Below are 18,815 nucleotides of genomic sequence, written 5' to 3' on the forward strand. Positions count from 1 at the left end.
TTTTTTTTTTTTTTTTTTTTTTTTTTTTTTTTTTTTTTGGTTTTGTTTTTTTTGAGACAGAGTTTCACTCTTACTGCCCAGGCTGGAGTGCAATGGCATGATCTTGGCTCACCACAACCTTTGCCTCCCAGATTCAAGCAATTCTCCTGCCTCAGCCTCCTGAGTAGCTGGGATTACAGGCATGCGCCACCACGCCTGGCTAATTTTGTATCTTTAGTAGAGGTGGGGTTTCTCCATGTTGGTCAGGCTGGTCTCAAACTCCCCACCTCAGGTGATCCGCCCCCCTGGGCCTCCCAAAGTGCTGGGATTACAGGCATGAACCACCGTGCCTGGCCATTTTCTATGTATTTTACAAATAAAAGTAAATTAACAATTTTTTTTCTCATAATTTCTAAAACTTGGGAAAAAACTCAGCAGGCCTCAGGGATTGGAAGACCAGGATTGGGAATTCCTACTTTAGGGAGCAAAGGGCTTCACGTCACTCAACAGGCACCAAGGTCCTAGGAAAACTCATCCCATCTTCTGTTTGCCTCCACCCTTGTCCAATTTCTCTACTTGGGTAAAGGATTAGGACAGCTCTCATCTGCACCTAACAGGCTGCAGCCACCCAGGGATGCTGGGAAGTGCCAGAATTCTCCCGGCGTCGACCACCAATCATGCCGCATGGTGCAGACTTTGATGTTGCTTAAAGCTCAGCAAAACAAGGACCGTGGTGCAGGATCAAAGGCTCCCATACAATGGCCATTTGTCAAATCAAAATTCCCCCCGTGTGATTTCATCCTAGCCCAGGGGAGTCTTAGATAACTAGACATTAAAGTCAAATTAATTTTAAAGAGGACTGAAAGCTGTTCCATCGAGATGAATAAACACCAGATGAAAGACTAAGTTCTGCCGAGTCAGAAACACAGAAAGCAGCAGAACAATTACCTGACTTAAAACCAGAAGCAAGATGACGACTCGTAGAAAAGAAACAGTGAAGTGACTCCAAGGTGATTCTTGGGTAAATAATCCTTTCCTTTTGCTATGTTCCACCTCTAGTTTAATTTTATATATCAGTGATCTACAGTGGCACAGAATCCCTCCATGGCCCACCCCCCATTAGAGTCGGTCCAGTGAATATCTGTTTAACAGAGTAATCAACAAATCAAAAGGCCTGAAATAGCATATGATTCAAGGGCATATGGTGTTTGACCTGAATCTTCTATAAGCATAGAAAAAATATAATGAATGCCAAAAAAAAATCATCTGAAGCTGACAGTGTAAAAGCACCAGCATTTGAAGGGTGTATATGTGTTTTTTTTTTCTTTTTTAAATTCAGCTTTTTTTAATGCCCAAAATGGTAGTAAAAGTTATTATAATTGGGATCAATAATATGATGATTACTCATTAATAAGAAAGCAAAAGCAGTGCAGACTGTAAGCCCATGCAATGGAAACCACACAGATGAACTGGAAGTCTCTGGGATGGGAAGGGCTAAGCGTCAGTATGTTGCTATCCCACCATGGATGCTCCCCAGTCTTCTTAAACTGCCTTTATGTAGCATGTTCAAACAGATGCCGTGGGAAGTAGCTCTGTTTCAATTTCCCAGTTGGTGGAATAATGATGCAGCTGCCATTCAGCCTAACACATCTCTAGGAAACCACTTTGATTCTTGATGTTCCGAGTATAATAAAAGTCCTGGATGAGACAACCAGAGGGGACAGAGGTCTCAGGGCTCTTGCCAAGTTCTGCTTCTTTGGGAGAAGGATGCAATCGAATGATTGCCATACATTTTAATAGTTAAAAGTACCATAGAAGCAACATTAGAAAAAAGAGATGCAACTGCAGTCGGATGACTCTAGACTCTCTCCATGAATCCTGGGCTTTGCTGGTAACAGAGAAGCAATATTGCTCGCTCCTCTTGGGACATATTAACTCTTGAAAATTGGGCTCTCTATAGATTAAAAGTAATGTTGCCAAATCACAAAGGCCCAAACCACTTTGGAGAGGAAATAATCTTGGGAATTCCATTGTTATAATTGCTAAATATACATTTCCTTTGAAAAGTAAAACAGGAGAAGAAGGTGTAAGACACTGATCATATCACCACCCTACCTAATAGAAAGTTTCCTCTTTTGCACATATTTTCAAGATTGTAATCCTACTGTGAGCCAAATTTTGTGTCTTTCTTCCCCATACTATTATAAACAACGATCATCTTAATGATTATACTGGATGATTATATATCGATATTTACTTGGCTAGCTCCCATTTCGTTGGTCACAAAGGGATAGATTTATGCTATTATGAAAAAAATGCAGTGAGGACCATCATCCTACATACAATTTTCTGCAATTAGAATTCTCCCCATTAGGATAAATTCCAGTAAATGAAATTTTCATGTATTAATATTCCAATGTCGAATGACACATACATGGATCTCGTGAAATTGTTTTATTAAAGAATTTTCCAATTTACACAATTAGAAGAAATGTACAGACCATACACATCGTTTAGCTTTTGGCGATTTCTTCAACATTAATATTGACAACCATGTTCTATCTATCTATCTATCTATCTATCTATCTATCTATCTATCTATCTCTACCTATCTACTTACCTACCTATCTATCAACCACCCATCCATCCATATATGTATATATGTCGCTAGTAGAAATAAATGAAAATCATTCAATAAGTACAAATTCATTATTAATATCATTTATGACCAAGGTGGGTAGCAACAAAAGTAAAACTATTTGACTTGGATTTATTTAAGGATGGTATAATACTGCCACTTTTAAGTAATATTTTAAATTTTTTATTATGACATTTTCAAACACACATACACACACACACACACACACACATGAGACATTAATGTAATGGACCGTATATACCCATCATTAAGCTAAGGAATGATCTGGGAATTCCTAATGCTTGGTAATCCCAAGTGTTATGAATTTGAAGACTAGTCTCTCCATGTCCTGCTAGTATTTATCAGTACTGGGTTTGTTGTTGTTGTTGTTGTTGTTGCTGTTTGTTTGAGACAGGGTCTCACTCTGTTGCCCAGGCTGGAGCGCAGTGGCATGAACATGGCTCACTGCAGCTTCCATCTCCCAGGCTCCAGTGATACTGTCACCTCAGCCCCAGAATAGCTGGGACCACAGGCCCACACCACCATGCCCCACTAATTTTATATTTTTTGTAGAGACAGGGTTTCGCCATGTTGCCCAGCCTGGTCTGGAACTCCTGGACTCAAGAGATGCACCCACCTCGGCCTCCCAAAGTGCTGGGATTACAGGTGTGAGCCACTGCGTCCAGCCTACCGATAATGTTTATTAGCATCTTTACCAGCATTTAAAATTCACATTATTAAAAAAGAACCTCCCCAGGAAGAATGTAACTTGCCCGACTAAGGTGAGGCTTAGGCATTTTTTGTATCCCCATCTAGCTAGGTCATCACCATCTTGTTAGTGTGGATGAGACAGTGTTCACTGAGTGTTTGAAATTATGCTGATGTTTTACATAACCTTCTAAAGTTATCTGTGATAATGGCTTTGAAAATAGTATGCAATAACCTCCAATCATGAGCTGCTTCCTACTAGAATTAGTCAAATGCACACAGCAGGAAGAAAGAAGGCAGGGCAAGACATGGGTTAAGGCCGTGGTTCTCAAACTGTAGCTGGCATAGCAACCCGCTGGAAGCTATTAAAACACAGATTGCTGGGCTCCACCCCAGAGTTTCTGACCTAGTAGTTTCTGGGTGAGACTCAAGAATGTGCACATCTAACAAGTCCTTGGGTGATGTTAGTGCTCCTTTTGCTGGTCAGGGTTCCACACTTTGAGAAAACACTGAATTAAGGATAAAGAGTCAAAAGCCAAGAGAAACTGCAATGTAATTGTGCCTCATCCTGTAGAGGACTACGTGCTCGCAAACGAGACGTTCCTGATAAGTCCTGCTCTTGCAAACGAAGCAGGGTATTCCTTCCCTGTTTGCAGGGAGGACAAAGGAGCCAGCTGCAAACGGCAGACCCTGGGGCTTGTTTATATGTAAACATCTTGAAAATCCAGAAAGTCAGGGAAAGGTCAGAAAACAACAATATGTCTTGTGACTTGGCAACATTCCACAAATGACTGTATAAAATAAAGCAGAGCGTGCCATTCGGGGCGGCCGCCATGTTTGTCTTGTCTTGTGTTGTCTTGTGTGTTCATTCTTTTGTTTAGGAAACACGCAGACCCCAACATCATCCTGATGAGGTTTAGGGCAGGAAATGCTGGCTGTGTGGCTAACATGGGACAGAGAGCATGAGGAAGCAGGAGGTTGCATTGTCTAACCGTGGATCATGAATATGAATTTGGCACAAAGGACAATGGGGTGGAGAGAGCAGAAGTGGAAGAGAAAATGTGTTTCAGAGGCAGACATGTCTAACAAGGTAGAAGCAGGTTACAGAAGCAGCAGAGAATAGTATGCAGACGTCAGTGTAGGTCAATGTCATACATTTTAAATCATGAGACATAGAAAGCAATGGATCTAAGATATAGAACTGGCCGCCAAGATTGCACCAGCCTTACTCTCCTTTTCTGGTGAAGCATAAGAAACAAAGATGTTAGGAGAGTCAAAGTTAACACCAAATCAGAGAGAGTGAATAAAATCTTTCAATAGACAAACACCTGTTGATGACAACATGCATCATCTATCAGAAACCTCCAATCCCCTACAACGACCTCACGGAGAAGCCAGAGGTTTGCTGTTAGCTCATTATGATACTCATAGAAACCCAGTAGGCTGCCGCCAGGGCCCTGGAGCTTACCCACACCCCAGCCTGCCTCTCCTCCCATAAGTGAAGCATGAGTCAAACACCTCAAATGAATCTTGTCCAAGTGGCTTAAAAGAATGATTTGTTGCTACATTATTGTTCTTAGTTTTGCTTTAGGGACACTCCCTGGTTTTGGGGTGATCAATATCAACTTCTGCTCAATTACATTTTCTCAAAGCTCATGGTTAACTGAAGTTGTTTTTTATAGATGACTGTCACTATGGAGAATGGGTGACAGGAATTCTTTCAGGCTCTCATGGGTACCTATGTAACAAAAGTTTCTATTTAAAATAGATATAAAATCTGATACATATATATATATACACACACATACACACATATATACACACATACATACATATATGTGTGTGCATGTCTGTGTGTGTGTGTGTGTGTGTATATATATATATATATAGAGAGAGAGAGAGAGAGAAACAGACAGACAGACAGACAGTGTCTCGCTCTCAGGGTCTTGCTCCATCACCCAGGCTGGAGTGCAGACTCTACCTCCGAGGTTCAAGTGATCCTCCCACTTCAGCCTCCCAAGTAGCTGGGACTACAGGTGTACACTACCATGCCTGGCTAATTTTTTTTTTTTTTTTTTGTAGAGATGGGGGTCTTGCTATGTTGCCAAGGCTGGTCTTGAACTCCTGGGCTCAAGTGATTCTCCTGCCTTGGTCTCCCAAAGTGCTGAAATTACAGGCATGAGCCACCGTATCTGGTAAAATATTGTATGAAGAAAGGACATTTTGTTCTGAAAAGGCTCAGGGTTCAGAACCCTCTGGAGTTTAGGATTTTAAAAGTGTCAACTCTAATTCTGAAAAACAAAAGTACATTAATAAATGTAAGCTCACCACTAAATCTGATTTTCTATGATATGAATTGTGGTTTATATTTTTGAAAACCCAAGTTTAAAATGTATCTCTAGTGAGCTAAGAAATCCTTATTTAATAAATAACCATTGAATATGACTATGAAGAATTGCTTTGTATCTATATACTGAACCAATATGGCAATGCATTTTATACAGATCCAAAACTAAAACAAAATTTAAAACCAGAATAAAAAAGTAGGAAAAATAGAATAGTAGAAACAAATATATATATATTCAGGTTGTTCAAGAGGGAAGCCAGATGGATAGTTCTGACTTCCTCATAAAACTTTTGTTTTAATTTGCAAAAGGAAATGCTGTACACCAGATAGAAGAACAAAAGCAGCACAATGGAAACATATGTGCTACACAGAACTAATAAAAGAACACACTCTTCCAAGTAGGGAGAGTATTTGTTCTAGTAAATAAAAAATCAAGTCCCAGGTGCTACTTGTAAAGTGCAAAACCTTGCTAGGAATTAGAGAAATGCAAATGAAATGACCATGTGAGTGATGTGGATGCATGATGACATGATTGTATATTTAGAAAACCTCATTGTCTCAGCCCAAAATCTCCTTAAGCTGATAAGCAACTTCAGCAAAGTCTCAGGATACAAAATCAATGTGCAAAAATCACAAGCATTCTTATACACCAGTAACAGACAAACAGAGAGCCAAATCATGAATGAACTCCCATTCACAATAGCTTCAAAGAGAATAAAATACCTAGGAATCCAACTTACAAGGGATGTAAAGGACCTCCAAGGACAACTACAAACCACTGTTCAGTGAAATAAAAGAGGACACAAACAAATGGAAGAACATACATTGCTGCATGGATAGGTAAGACATCGAATATGGTGAAAATGGCCATACTGCTCAAGGTAATTTAAGATTCGCATGCCAATCCCATTAGCTCCAATGACTTTCTTCACAGGATTTGCGAAAAAACTGCTGATAAAGTTCATTGGAACCAAAAGACTCCGCATTGCCAAGAACCATCCTAACGCAAAAGAACCAAAGCTGGGAGCATCACCTACCTGACTTCAAACTATACATACAAGGCTACAGCTACCAAAACAGCATGGTACTGCGTACCAAAACAGAAATAATAGACCAATGGCAACAGAAACAGCAGCCCTCAGAAATAATACCTACACGTCTACAGCCATCTGATTTTGGGACAAAACCATGACAAAAACAAGAAATGGGGAAGGATTCCCTATTTAATAAATTGGCTGCTGGGAAAATTGGCTAGCCATAAGCAGAAAGCTGAACTGGATCCTTTCCTTACTCCTTATACGAAGATTAATTCAAGATGGATTAGGACTTAAATGGTTAGACCTAAATACCATAATACTCTAGGAAGAAGAAATCTTAGGCTCGTAATACCATTCAGGGTATAGGCATGGGCAGGACTTCATGCTCTAAACACAAAAGCAATGGCAACAAAAGCCCAATTGACAAATGCGATCTTAATTAACTAAAAGCCCTCCTGCACGCAAAAGAAACTACCATCAGGAGTGAACAGGCAGCCTACAGAATGGGGAGAAAATGGTTTGCAAATCTACATCATCTGACAAAGGGCTAAATCAAACCTATAACAGAAGCTCACATCATTTTACAGAAAAACAACAACCACTAATAACCCCATCAAAAAGTAGGCAAAGGATCATGAACAGAACACTTTCTCAAAAGAAGACATTCATACAAGCCACAGACACATGAAAAAAATGCTCATATCACTCTCCATCAGAGAAACACAAATCAAAACCACAATGAGATACAGTCTCACACCAGGTTAGAATGCGCAATCATTAAAAAGTCAGAGCACACAACAGCGTGTTGGAGATGGGAGAAATAGGAACACTTCTACACTGTTGGGTGGGGACTGTAAACAAGTTCAACATTGTGGAAACATGGGTGGGTGACTTCCTAAGGGGATCTAGAACTAGAAATACCATTGGAACCAGCCAATCCTATTACTGGGGATATATCCAAAGGGTTATAAAGTCATGTTGCTATAAAGACACATGCACAACGTATGTTTATCTGTGGCACATATTCACAATAGCAAAGACTTGGAATCAACCCCAAATGTCCATCAGTGACAAGACTGGCCCGGATTTAAGAAAAATGTGGCAATATACACCATGGAATACTATGCCCCCAGCCATAAAAAAGGAATGAGTTCATGTCCTTTTATAGGGACGATTGGGATGCAGCTGGAACCATCATCTCAGCCAAACTATCACAAGAACAGAAAAATTCAAATACCGGCATGTTCTTCCACTCATAGGTAGGAATTGAACAATGAGATTGCTTGGACACAGGAAGGGGATCATTATACACCGGGTCCTATTGTGGGGAGGGGGGAGAGGGGAGAGATAGCATTAGGAGATATACCTAATGTAAATGACGAGTTAATGGGTGCAGCACACTAACATGGCACATGTATACATATGTAACAAACCTGCACATTGTGCACATGTACCCTAGAACTTAAAGTATAATAATAATAAAAAAAAGAAATTGTGTTTGAAATAATGTCAAGTACAAAAGCAGGAATGGAGGACAGTATGCACATGTGGATTACAATGACATGAAAATGAAATATGTGTGCAGGTTGGCAAAGCTCTGAAGTGAATCTGGCATGATATAGAACTTAATGATCATTCACTTTTTTTCCCCTGCAAGATGCTTACATTTATTTTTAAAAATACAAAAAAAAAAATTGCATGCTGCCATGTTACATTAAAACAATAATAGTTTGGTTAGAGAGGAAACTCATTCCTCATTCCTCTGGTTTCTACTCGGAGACATTTTCCCCACAGTTCCTGATGCTTGCTTACCCTCTTGCCCCTCTCCACTGCTGCTTCTTGCTGGGTATAAGCACTGGCCCCTGTGTCTCCACTGTGGGAGCCAATCCATCCTTTCCCTCTTGCTCTGGACCTGTGTTGATTCCAGATTCAGACTTTCCCAGTTGGGGGGTTGATTCGAGGTCAAGGCTGGGGGAGGAGCATGATCAGACCCATCAATGACTTCCTCCAGCCCAGCTTTTGCCAGTGATAAAGGAGATCCCCTACTTTGATCTCCCATTTGTCTTATTTCTCACATGGTTCAGAAACTCAGAGATGAAGAAGAGTGCTAATAGAGGGCCCCTCAAATCCTTAACAGTCTGGAGACTCAAGGGAAGAGAACGCTTTTTCCACCTCAGGTAAAAAGAAATCGAAGGAGGCATTGACAGGTGATAGAAAGGATGGTGTTAAAACCATGCTCTCCTGGGGGGCCTGCTAACCTCAGTTAACAGAGGTGTGCTGGTGAGCACCTCTAATCTATTCTCAGGAGAGACAGGTGGGGTGAAGTGCAGCTGCAGTGGAAAGGAGCCCTGACTCAGAGCACAGGGAGAGCCCTGTTATCATCCTGGCCATCACTAGGTTGCAACAAGCCACCTAACTTCTGGGAACCTTAGTGTCTGCTCCTTGAAAAGAAAAGGACTGTGTTGGATGATGCCTGACTTCCTTGCAGATCAAAGTATTCCCTGCATGAAGGCTGGAAGAGACCAGAAAAAGCGCCCCCACCCAAACTTGCAAATCATCCTGAAATATCAGATGAGCTAACAGCACAACATTTTATATTCAGGTTTTCTTTTTCTTGTCTGATGTACTGTTTAGACCTATTACAGCAAGAACTAGAAAGTAAATGAATGAATTTCTGCTTTATTTTTGGCTAAATAAAATTTTATATTTTATTTTTTAAAGACTTGTAGCCNCCTGGCTAACATGGTGAAACCCCGTCTCTACTAAAAATAGAAAAAAACTAGCTGGGCGACGTGGCACGTGCCTGTAGTCCCAGCTACTCGGGAGGCTGAGGCAGGAGAATGGTGTGAACCCGGGAGGCGGAGCTTGCAGTGAGCTGAGATCCGGCCACTGCACTCCAGCCTGGGCCGCAGACTCCGCCTCAAAAAAAAAAAAAAAAAAAAAAAAAAAAAAAAAAAAAGACTTGTAAGTAAAGTTTTCACATAGATCTAGAAATCTGTGCTCTGCACAAAAAGCCTCTGTACACAGTAGAGAGACAGGGAGGAAGAAATGAAAGGAGAAAGAAACATTGCTGGAGCATATTCGGTGTCCAGCATCATGTTGGACTTTTTATAATGATAGTAATAATAACAACCTCTGAAACAATATTTCAGAGAACTTACTATGTGCCAGGCTGTGTTCCTTCCTTCCTTCCTTCCTGCCTTCCTTCCACCCATCCATCCTATGAAGTTAGTACCAAAATCACTCTTATTGTTTAGAGAAAAGTGAACATTAGAAAGTTAAATAACTGGTGTGAAGTCCCTAGTTCAGTAGATGCTGAGCTAGTACTATATGGTGAGAGAGAGAGAGAGAGAGAGAGAGAGAGAGAGAGAGAGAGAGAGAATGTGATTTAACTTAAAATGACTTATTTGGAAATTTTAATTCCTTAAGGATGGCAAGAACAATATAGAATCCTTTATAAATAAGACATGTACTTGTCATTAACAAAACTCAAACTCTCTTAACTGTTAGTCCTTGTAGCAGGGAATAATGAACATCATGAAACCATGACTACATTTATACTTCCATTGTAAAGAAACATTATATAAGTGAAGTGCCACGTGACAATTTTAGACTAAAAATGATAAGAAGAATTAGCTACACTGCATCTTTTTTGGTAATGCAAATGTGTTGAATTTATACATGCATGCTTGCAAAAATTGAAACACATTTTAATTTACTGATGATCACCTATGGCTATAGTTAGCAAAATAAAAAAGTCGAGCCACCTTATGTTAAAGCAAATAATTATCCTTGTGAAGACACAGAAGAGGAGCCTAATGCAAGCATTTGCTAATTGCCTTTTCTCTCTGAGACAAGAGCTGCTGTTCAGCAAGTTCTGTGTTCCCATTTTAGCTTCCCAGACATGCCCTTCGTGCATCTCAAATGGAAAGTCTAAGGTGCTTCCCACACAAGTGTCATTCTGGTGTTAGTGGTCCTAACATTAGTGAGGCTGAAATAGAGACTTCGTCTTATGTACTTTTTTGACATTGATACGTGTTTTCTATGTGACTAGAAAAAAAAAAATCCACTCATTAAGGGGCATAGCCATTGTTCTGTATCTCAGAGAGGTATTGTTTTAGCAACAAGATGCAGAGCTTTGAAAAAGCTTCTGTTAATCCCAATGACCTTTTAAATCACTGTAATCGAAGCTACCAGTTGCCCTGATAGTCAGTAACATCATGTAAAATGACGTGTTGAGTAACAGTTTAACTAAGAAATAATTTATTTAAGGATTAAGGATTTCCTCGATGGATTAAAAGCTCTAAGCCTAAGAAGCTGGAAATGTTTGTGTGGCATTTGTCGATCTCTGTTGGAGATATTTTCTCCAGTTTGCCTGAGTTTAGGGAGTTGGTGTGATTACATGGTGCCATAGTTGTCATTTTAAAGAATTTTAAATGGAGAGCATAGAAAGCAATATGTTCTTATTAAACGTTGCCTATTTACTAATGAGTGTTACTATAATTTGATGCTTGGGCGTTTAAAAAGACTTGATAGTCTTACCTGGAAAAAAACCAAAACACAAAAAACTAAGTTGGTGCAAAAGTAATTGCAATTTTTGTCATTGCTTTTAATTAAAGCTGCAATTACATTTGTACCAACAGAATACATTAGCTATTTGGCATTTCTGGACTTCTCCAAGTGAGGAAAAGTCATTTTGTTTGTGTCTGTACGTGTTTAAAAGTCTCTGTGCACTGTCAGGATTTGAGGCAGATGCTGTAGGGGTCTGTTGGACCAGGGAACCTATATTTTCAGAATCCACAAGTCAGAGAATCTTTCAGTTTTTTACCCCTACCTGTAGCCAAGTCTTTGGATTATTCTGACCAGTATATATGCAAGAACAATCTTGCAAGAGCTGTGATGTTCTTTTCTTTCTCATGCAGGCATCTCACAAAATCCTTCTGAATCCAACTACCTTGAAAAGCTGTGCAAAATTTATTTTCATTCTCAGAATTTAATTGATTCTATGTTACTTGGAGTGGATATTTTCACACATGGAATGAAATGGTACCTGTTTTTGTACTCAAAGAATCTTCTTGCTTTTTGTTATTGTGGTTATTGTTCTGAGTTTAATATCCTATTTTGATTTTAATAGGCTTTTCCTCTTGCTAAGAAGCCTTTGCCTAAAACATTGAATAGGTGAGATGCAATGACTTTCCATCACAAGAGTGGCAAAGACATTGACCCTGGGTAGCTTGTTTCAGCTGCACTTCCCTGGAGCTGTTTCCTGCTGGATTTATTAGTATCTGCTGCCGCTGACTGCGTCTCATGGTCAATAAACCATGGCTCATGTGGAGTCTGGGCTGCTTCCCCTGTCTTCAGCCTCCTGGTAACCTGAGCGCCTCATTACATGGAATTGTGTGGTGCCTGTCTCCCAGGTATGGTTATGCCTCCTCAGCAGTCTGCATGCCAAGTGCATTGGTTCTCAGATGACGTATCCTCATGACCTATCAGGGCTCTGACCACTATTTCCAAATAATGACTCTGACTCCAAGGTTTGTAGCTGAAAGAGGAGTTACCATCTTGCTATTTCTGGGCATTTTGATATAAAAAATGCAACTGGGGCACAGATTGAATAGAAAATGAACACAATGTCACAGTTTCTCTCTTATGGAATACGATAGTCTGAATCTCACAGAATCAATCATTGTGCAAGGGGCCTCTTTCATCATTAATAGGGTAGCCCAACTGAGCTTAGCATTCAAGATTTTAGAAAAGGCTAGAGTTGGCTGGGCACGGTGGCTCACACCTGTAATCCTAGCACTTTGGGAGGCCGAGGTGAGCGGATCATCTGAGGTCAGGAGTTCAAGACCAGCCTTGCCAACATGATGAAACCCCATCTCTACTAAAAATACAAAAATTAGCTGGGTGTGTTGGCACATGCCTGTAATCCCAGCTACTTGGGAGGCTGAGGCAGGAGAATTGATTGAACCACGGAGGTAGTGGTTGCAGTAAGCCCAGATTGCACCATTGCACTCCAGCCTGGGCAACCAGAATGAAACTCCATCTAAAAAAAAAAAAAAAAAGTGGCTAGAGTTGGGGGAGGGAAATTATAGGGGATGGCCATTTCAAAATTTGCACAGCTCTGTTTCTCTAAGCTGGGCTCTCAAATAGGGCATTCACTAGACATATGTAGTGGTATTCAAATTCATTAAAATTAAGTAAAATTCACAAAGCAGTTCCTCAATCAGAGTAACCACATTTTAAGTGCTCCACCACCACACATAGCTAGAGGCTCGACGCAGATGACAGAACATTTCTGTTACCGTTGAAAGTTCTATGGGACAGCACCTCTCAAGGTAGACTTGAAAATCACAACCATGGGACTTACATGTATGCAAAAGTCAATCCATTTCTGGAACAGAGAGGTTAAAATGATGCTGCTACACTGATCTCCACCATAACGAGTGTCTGGCTCAGTGTACTGTAGTCCTATTAGAGAAATGGCAGTTGTGGGAAACCTGGAGTGCTGGGATGGGGGATGAGCTCCAGGGCACACATGGACAGTAGGAGTCCTGAGAGCAGTGAGATAGAACTACAGAGGTGGACGTGGCCCTTGGAGGAGTCCTGAGCTTTCAGTGGATCTCGGTTCTACCTGAGCAGAAGTGGGGTGGGGTGGGGATTGTGAAGAGGACTTGAGAAAAGTATCAAAGGAAAGCAGAAGAGCAGGGAGAGCAGGTGGCTGGTGGAGACCATAGCTAACCTTGATGGAGTACCTGCTCTAAGCAGGTGGTGACCTAACCTCCCACACTGGATGATGTCCTTTAAGCCCAAATGCGATTATGTCCTTTATGAGATGACAGGCAAGGGCCAGAATGGAGCTGAAGAGTTCATCGTTGCATGGGAGGATGGAATGATTCCCAGAGACTCTAGGAGGATCACCCGGTTGGTAACAGACTGAGACTCTAGGAGGATCACCCGGTTGGTAACAGACTGAGACTCTAGGAGGATCACCCGGTTGGTAACAGACTGCCTTCAATGAAGCAGGCTGGGGCCTGGGAATAGCGAGAGGGGATCAAAGGAAAGCATGGCCTTGCTGGGGTCCTGGGGTTATATTCAATCAGAAAGCAGAGTCTAGAGAGATGAAAATATGCCCTGTATCTTCCATAGACAGAACACGAGGGAGCCAGAACCGGAACCTCTGGCTCAGGACTCCTACAAGAGTACTGTCCTTTTAGACATTATTAATGTGGTGGCATGCCCCACTGATTTGTCTAACTTTACACAAGTCTGGGGCAAAAGTATGAAATCTGGAACCTTTTTCTAAGCTATTTCCAGCTTTTCCTTCATCAGCTACTAGACTCCCAAAGTTTGGCTGGCTTTCTAGTTATAAAGGTCAATGCATGTCAGTGATTGGGGAGTAATAAAGCATTGGAAGGCAGGGGACACGTGGATGAGGCAGTGATGCCCACCATGCCCCACGTACCCTGCCCTGCCATGAGTTCACAGGAGGGGTCCAGGTAAGCAGTTAGAAAGGGTGGTTTCATGGTGGATATTCCAATATGAATTTACATTATGCAGCAGCACTCAGGGAGTTGACTGTACTTGTACTACTTTAAGTTTATGGCAACATTTGTCAAAATTAGGGGAAAAATATCTGGTGGTTTTCTGCCCAAATATTCATCTATGAGACATGAGGGCAATCCTGAAAAACCTTTGGTGCAAATTTTTCGTGCTATCGTCAAGATGCCAAGAAGATACAGCCTTTGTTTGTTCCCTGTACACTGTGGTATATGCATGTGCTGAAGGAATTACTGCAGCCATCTTGTCACCATGAGGAGTTACAGCCAGAGGATGGCATCCATTAGCCATGGTATACAGCTGATGAATGAACCAGCCCGGGAGCTGCCCTACCATAGGACTTGATTACGTGAGTTTCATTCTTTCACGCAATAAATATGAAATGAGCACCAACAAACTCTAAGATTGTTGAAGGCATTTGGGATACCTCGGAGGAAAAACATACAAAAACTATTAGCCTGTGGACTTTCTGAATTTGCTTATTGTTTTAGTCTCTTTAACCTTTTTATTACCTGCATCCAGAGCATCTGAACTTACACCCTGCTGACTGCATATTGGCTTCACAGGTAACTGAAGAATCTATATAATAGCGTAAACGTAATCAAAAGGGCACTTCTTATTCCTGATCTTTTTCTCATTCCTTGTCTTATTTGATGTGTCTGCATTTGACCATGTGGGCAATTTTGCCTCCAGCTGAGCACCAGTCCCTTGCTTTGGCTTCCATAATGCTACACATTTCTGGTTGACCTCTTATTTTTTGAACACTTCTTAGTTTTTGAGGGTCCTTCTTACTCCTAGATCATTTTTTACTCCTCAAACATTAAATGTTGGGGTTCCATGGAGTCTTCGATCAGGGTCACCTTATTTTCCTACTTTATATTCTCTCTGAGAAATACCATCAATTGATATGACTTTACAGGATGTATACACTGACCAGTCCAAACCCTCTCCAGCCTAGCTCAGCCCAGATCTCCCTTGAGTTTCATGTCTGTATATTTAATGGTCTACTTAGATATTTGGATATCTGAGACTCAATGGAGACAAATCATCACAAGGTTTTGTGTCCTAAACTCACTTCTCTTGGGATCCCAGCTCAGGGAATGGTCTACCCAGTCGTCCAAGCCCAAATCCTAAGTCTCAGCGCTGCCTACTCCCTTTCCTCACTTCCCCAAATCTAAGTGGTCACAGGGCGCTTTTGACCTCACCTCCTAGAACTCTCCAGTCTGTCCTCTCTTTTTCCCCACGCTTACTACCCTTTTCCCACTACCCACCATCACATCACCTGAATCCCAGCAACAGTCAGCTAGCTGGTATCCCTGATTCATGCCGTGCTCTCCTTGCAAGTCAGTCTCCCTGCAGGCAGTGTGATGAGGCTGCAAATCTGATTATGTGGCAAACCCTCCCAAAGCACCTCACCTTTCTCAAGATGAAGAATAAACAATGAACATAATTTTCCAGCCTGCATGATCTGTCCTGACTCTCCCTTTCCTTACAGACGTGCTGGACACTCTTATCCCTTCCCTTCGTTTATTCCTGACTCTGTGTTTCCAACTGTACTGGTCCTTGTAACATTCCCTTACCCCTCCTATCTTCTCTAGCATAATTCTTACTCACCCCGCAGGGTTCCTCTAAGATACCGCTCCTTCCAAGATGCCTTCCCTAAGTCCCCAGACCTGGATGGGTGATGCTTCCACGTGCACCTGAAAATCCTATCCTTTCTCCATTGTAACTGCCAAGCAGCCTAAATCCATCACCAGCACTGTAAGTTCTATTAGCCAGAGATGCCTGGCTTGGCCTTCCTAGTATTCCTGGTGCCCAGAATGGTGCCTAAAACACAACAGGTACTCACAAATATATAATGAATGAGTGCATTTATGGGGAATGCTTACTCATGACAATAATAATGACTATGACTTCATTAATTCTTTAGGCTTGGAATGGTGGTTTTCTGAGAGAACAGTGTTGCTTAAGAGAATTTTTATCACAATTGCTCTTTATTCTTATTGTTTAAACCACTTTCCATTTGTCTTAATTTAACACCTTTATATTTTTAAAGGTGGATTTTGTTTAAAAGCAAGTCCGAGTAAACCTATTGTATTAAGTGCTTAGGTGCTACACAAAGGATTATAGGTTGTTGATGCTGAAAGTAAACACTCTTTTCATTTTCACATGGTTACTCCAAATCACAGCTTTCAGAAAATGCCATTTCTAGGTGAGACATCAGAAACAGCTAAAAATGTGACAAACAACAGTGCCTGGTAAAGGTTGTGAAAAGCGTTTCCTATAAACGTCAAGATTTAAGTCTATGCACCTGGAATACCAGATAAACTATGGGATTTAAGAAGGCTCGAGTCTACATTTGTCTCCTCTAATACAGACGAGAAGTTTTATTTTTATTTTTAAAATATGATGACCTTTTAATTTAAATATCCGGCTTTTCCATCTTGAATGTCAGAAGAGGAAAAGCGCGACCCCTGTGTAAAAGAGTTGTCCATTTCAGGAAGCTTCTGTTTGTGTTTATAATTGAAAATAACACCTTCCAAAATGTTGCTCCAACCTGATTAGGGAAAACAACATACCTCAATGCACTTTATTACTTGCTGTGGCATGTTATCTCTAATTCCCAGCACACAGTGGAAAGCAAAGTTGCTCACTGGCATACTGTCAGTTTTATTCTTTCCTTGCAGGATACATGCCCTCCTGATCTCTTTTCCCCTCCCTGTGGGATTACCTCTTCCCCCAGGTCTAGGTAGGACTGCAGTGGAAACTACTAGGTGAGCTGCGGCAGCCTCAATGATCTTACTGCAGGCTGCCACATTTAGGGTGTGGAATTGTCTAACATGCAGGGACAAGGCCGTTTCATCGGATGGTAGAGAAGTGGCCTTCTTTTCTCTCCCCATCCTCCCAACAAAAGATACATCCATGTGAATTAAACATACCCATACTATACAAAGTGAGTGACATTGTGATAGAACTGAGGCTTCATAGAGAAATTCAGTGGTGGAAATAGCACAATTACCAACATTTTACAAATATAGCATCATGTTTATTTGTAGAGATTACTTGCAACGGCCACTAATAGCAATATTTATTAAGATTCTCTGACAACCAATGGGCATAGCTTTCCTGTGTCCCTATAAATCCCAAATGAAGAACATGTGATCTCAGCAGGGGTTTTAAGAGCTCACACGCACTGTCCGTGACTTAGGTTGCACCAGTAACCTTTCTTGGCTTCAGCTGCTTCCCGTCTACATTGGAATAATCAGTAGCTAGCCAGGTGACTTCTTGAGATTCTTGTTAAGTCTGAGAAATATTATCACTATTTTACTAATGGCCAAACAATATACAGTTGATCCTTGAATGACACGGGTTTGAGCTGCAAAGGTCCATTCGTATGTGAATTTTTTTCAACCACAGATTGAAAGACCTGTGTTTGGGGGGCTAATGTTCTGCATACATGGGTTTCACAGGGCTGACTATGGGCCTGGAGTATGTGCAAAATTTGGTACGGGAGGTGGTTCTGGAACCAATCCCTTGCGTATACCTTGGGATGACTATACTATTGACTGGCATTGCTCTATTTTTCCCATAACACTTAAAGACACTATCTGAAAGTAGGGCATTTGGCATCCATGTATACAAATATATGCATAATATAATATCACCTATTTAAATAACTGGCAATAAAGTTTTATGGACCATAAAACTGAAAAAACAAGGGGGATTGGTGTTGTTAGTATTCTGGATTTCACCAGTGCAGTGAATAAACCAAATCATGTGAACATGCAGAAATTACCTCATGCCTGCATTCACTGCTTTCTATTAGCATTTGCTGAACATCAATTTTGTCCCAGGCACTGCTATAGACACTTGGGCTACAACAGGGAACAAATTAGACGAAGACCCCTGCTCTGCTTGGTGGGGCTTATGAAGTGAGGAGAGATAGACAAGAAAAAATTAACATGATAAATAGATAATTTAGAGGCGTTTGAAGGTGGAAGGTGATAAGAGATAGAAGAAAAAAAGGAAGAAGGAGGGTAAGGGGTCTAAGAACTTAGAGAAGGTGGCAGCAATTTTAAACTTGGTGGACGCAGCGTAAGCTTCACTGAGAAGGTGACACTGAGAAGGTGACACCTCTGCCTGGAAAGAGGAGCAGCCATCTGGATATCTGGGGGAAGAGGCTTCCGGAAGACGGTGCAGCCAACACAAACCTCAAGGGCTAGGAAGCAGGGCTGAAGTGGCACTAGGGAAAGGGAATCTGTAGAGGGATGGAGAGAGTGAAAATAAAAGTTAGGGGTTGTGGGGCAGATCATGCAGGGCTTCAGGCTGTTGTAGAAACCTGGAATTTCTGAGTGAAATGTGGAGCCACTGCAGGTTTTGAGCAGGCAGTGACACGCTCTGATTTACCTGGTAATGAGAGAGAAGCAAATGCCACAGAGAGGCTTTCATTGAAAAGAAACATCCCGGGGCAATCTGAAGAACTTAAGGGCTCATGAATGAAGTTACAAGTTACCTTAAAGTCGTAGTAGGACCAAGTTTCAGAATC

At 41.3% G+C, this 18,815-nt stretch overlaps 1 protein-coding gene across 1 annotated transcript in view; it reads right to left on the reverse strand.

The window, feature by feature from the left end:
* PHACTR1 (phosphatase and actin regulator 1) overlaps positions 1 to 18,815 on the reverse strand; it is a 597,649-nt gene that overhangs the window by 116,970 nt on the left and 461,864 nt on the right. The gene's annotated exons all lie outside the window — the stretch shown is intronic.

Source organism: Rhinopithecus bieti, unplaced genomic scaffold, assembly GCF_001698545.2.
Source record: "Rhinopithecus bieti isolate Rb0 unplaced genomic scaffold, ASM169854v2 scaffold_19939, whole genome shotgun sequence".
NCBI classification, from domain to species: domain Eukaryota; kingdom Metazoa; phylum Chordata; class Mammalia; order Primates; family Cercopithecidae; genus Rhinopithecus; species Rhinopithecus bieti.